Raw genomic sequence first — 4001 nt, forward strand, 5'->3', positions numbered from 1 at the left:
TGGAAGTGGCCCTCCCTTCTCTCTGTCTCCTCTGTAGGTACCCAGATGGGTGCTGCAGCTGTCTGCACCTCCAGCGATGCAGGAAGAAAGGCAGTGAATTGTCTCTGTTAGGTTATTGCCTCTGAGTGGGGGTGGCCTATGAAGTTACGATGAGTGGCATCAGCTTGCATGAGAAGTTATGTTCTCCCTGTGAAAGCTGGCAGATTCAGCCTGTTCTTGCCATCTGTCTTTGTTAGAGTCCTTTGCCCTCTCTTCCACCTTCAGGCTGTGTGTCTTTGGAGAAATCATTTTGCTTCTCTGAACCTAGCTACCTCTCTACCAAAACAGTGATCTTAATTCTAGTCCTGGAGAACTTTTATAATAAACAAATGAGGTAATGCAAGAGAAGTGCCTAGCTTCACACCTGGCACAGTTTAAAAGTACAATATAGAATAGTTGTTATTATTTCTTCCTCAGCTGCTGATGCAAGGATAGTTAGGGATTAGGTAAGATAATGTATGTAAAGTGCTTCACTTTGTGTCTGGCACCTAATGAGCACTCCATAAGTGGTGGCTATTATTAGTGGAGATAAAGACCCATACATTACAAAAATAATAATAATGCGAAGACAAAATGGATGAAGCAGAATCCAAGAAATGCTCAGCTGTATCAAAGGAGAAAGAGATAACTGTCTCCAACTGAGAAAGCAAAATCAGTTTCCCCAACTTCCTAGATAAGAATCACTCAGAGGGCTTGTAAAACACAAGTTCATCAGACAGCCCACAGCCAATTTCTAGGGAAAGGGGTCACAGCAAGTGGTACACTTAGTAAGTACCCCAGGATTAGTATTATAAAAGGAATTTGGGGAACTCCAGAGTGAATGCAATCCAAGCTAGGCCTTGTTTGCTAGATGATGATAGCAATAATGATCTCCAGCTTTCCTTGGAAATCGAACATTGTACAAACACTTCACATCAGTCACCATGGACATCCTCACAAGGTAGTAATCCCCACACCCATTTTGCACATGAGAAAACAGATTTGGGGTGTTGAAAGGACTTTCCCACAGTCCCAAGCTGAAAAGTGCTAGAGCCAGAATTCAAATTCAAATCCAATCCTATCTAATTTATTTTTTATTTCATTTAAGGTATATAAGTTTCATATATTTATACACAGATTTAGGAACACAGTGATATTTCCCACCCTACCATACCTCCTGTCCACCCTCCAACACTTCTTCCTCCTCTCTCTCCTATTCCCACTCTTAATTTTTACAAATATCTATTTTTACTTTACTTTACACCTCATAAGTTTAACCCTGCACCAAGTAAAGAGTTCAACAAATAGTATGAAGGAAAAAACACTGTTCCTCAACTGTAGAGACAAGGACTGTACAATCAAATCTAATTTCAAGGCCTGTGTGTTTTTCACTAAGCAACATTCTCTAGACACTCATGCTTGATGAAAAGACATTACAGTTGTAGAAACAGTCTGTTCAGAAGCCTAGAGGTGGGGAAAGCTGATGTTAAGAGAAGTGCTAACCACAGTACTAGAACTGGAGCATGAAGATACAGGCAGACGAGAAGTCAGAAAGGTATGTTGGCATGTGTTGGGTAGGGTTCAGGTTAAGCTGCTATTACAAAGAGACATCCAAACCATAGGGACTTAAATAATGTAGATAGTTTATATCTCACATGAGTGATGTGATGAAAAGATGGTGGGTGTCCCAGAACCTCAGAGGGTAGATGCACTGCAGCTTTGCTGCACGGGGTCACCCAGTGCCCACGTTGTTAGATTAGCTCTACTTTCCTCAACATGGGGCTTCCCTCCCTGGTCCAAGACAGCTATTTCAATTGTTACCATTTATGAGTTAGGAAGAAATTGGGACAAGAGATTCACAGAAGTCAAGATTACCCTCATTCTAGGAATGAGAATGGCAATCACCTTATTTCTACTCATTCTCCATTGACTTGAACCTCCATTGACTTGAGTCACATAACCTCCCCTAGTTGTGAGGGTGAGGAAAGCTGGCAAACATATTGAGTGGCTGGATAGCCATGCCCTCAACCAAACTGGGAAGAAAGGGAGGTTTTATTATTAAAAGGAAAGAGGAGGGGTGGGCATTTGGACTGGCAGCTAAGATGCCAGCTGGAATGGCCCTATCCCCTGTTGAAGTAGCTGGGTTCAAACCATGGCTGTGCTTCCGTCTCCCTGCTGATCCACACCACGGGAGGCAGAAGTGATAGCTCAAGTGGTTGGGTTACTGTTACCCATATGGGGGATCTGGATTACATTCCCTGGGGCCTAGAATGTGACCCTAGATGGAACCATCCATCTCTCAAATAAATATTTTAAAACTTCTACAAAACCAAGAGTGCAGAACAGTTAGTGGGAATCTGTTACAGGGACATATATGGTTAGAATAATCAGAAGTGAACAATGAAATATTGCTTAGTCCTTGCCAGGTACCTTCTATCTGTATATATATAAACTCAATTAATAGTATCAATTTGAATGTCAAGACTGAGACTTGCTCAAAGTATAAGTCCTGTAGTTGATGCAGCGTAAATTTGAAATCTTTACTTAATGTATGCTAAACTGATCTTCTGTATATAAAGAGAATCGAAAATGAATCTTGATGTGAATGGAAGGGGAGAGGGAGTGGGAAAGGGGAGGGTTGCGAGTGGGAAGGACGTTATGGGGGGGAAGCCATTGTAATCCATAAGCCGTACTTTGGAAATTTATATTCATTAAATAAAAGTTAAAAAAAAAGATTTATTTATTTGAAAGTCTGAGTTACAAAGAGAGAGAGGGGAGAGAGAGAGAGAGAGAGAGAGCTCCAGGAGCTTCATCCAGGTCTCCCATGTAGGTTCAGGGGTCCAAGCACTTGGCTCATCCTTTGCTGCTTTCCCAGGCAGGGATCTATATCAGAAGTGGAGCAACCAGGATTCTAACTGGCACCCATATGGGATGCTGTTATCGCAGACAGCAGCTTTACTTGCTATACTAAGGTGTTGGCCAGTATGGGAGGGGGTGAATAATTGAGTTAAGTGGGCTACACTTCATTACATTTTGTACATGTAGTCAGGGAGAACACAGCAGCAGAATGGGCAAAGAGGACCCAGGCCTAAGAGTTGTAAACCCAGCCCTGTGGTTCCCTCACTCTGAGGCTTATATCGCAGGCCTCTATGTCATTTTATAAAACAACTGTGCTATAATGCTTGGTTTCTGATGTATCCTTCACTCTGTAATTCCACCTCACTGCCAGATGCCCTCCCGTGAGCTCAGAACTCCAGAGGATACTAGAATGGAGAGGACAGATACATAGAGAGTCATGATGGACTCACACAGGACAACCACAAAATCAGGAAAGTCTATCTGAACAAGACTGGGATACAGTACTATGTATTGCTCTATCTTTGGAGCATCAGTGAACACAGACACTGTCCTTGTGGCAAGTGGGAAACTTCAGAGTCATCCTTGATATATTCTCTTTCCCCATTACCCCGATGTCTATTCCATATCTCCAAATTTTATCTCCTAAATATATGCTGAATCCATGCACTTCTTCCTAGCTCTAATTAAAGACCTGCATGAAGCTATCCATCTCATCTCAACTACCAGAGTCACGCCCTAAATGATCTCCATCTTCCCTACTCATTCTCAACAGCATAAGAGATCCTGGTTTAAAGAAAACACAAACTTGACATACATTTCCCTGATTGAAGTTCTTCTAATGGGTCCTATTGCTCTTAGATAAAAGGCCAAAATCTTATGATGTAATGCCAAATCCTGCCTGGTCTAGCCCTGAGCTACCTCTCCAGGCTTTGTCTTTCCATCCTTACCCCCTACAACCCCCTAGCTCCATCACAGAACCCAGCTATCCTGACTCATGCTCCCTCTCACCTCACAAGACTTTTACAGGCTAAGTTTGCTCTTATGGAATGATTCTCTATTCCTTCCTCTACCCAGCCTCATGTCTGTTATGGTTTGAACAGGATTTGCTCCCCAAACACGTGCAG

The sequence above is a fragment of the Oryctolagus cuniculus genome, chromosome 1 (genome assembly GCF_051225735.1).
Source record: "Oryctolagus cuniculus isolate XC-2025 breed Fujian yellow rabbit chromosome 1, ASM5122573v1, whole genome shotgun sequence".
Classification (NCBI taxonomy): Eukaryota; Metazoa; Chordata; class Mammalia; order Lagomorpha; family Leporidae; genus Oryctolagus; species Oryctolagus cuniculus.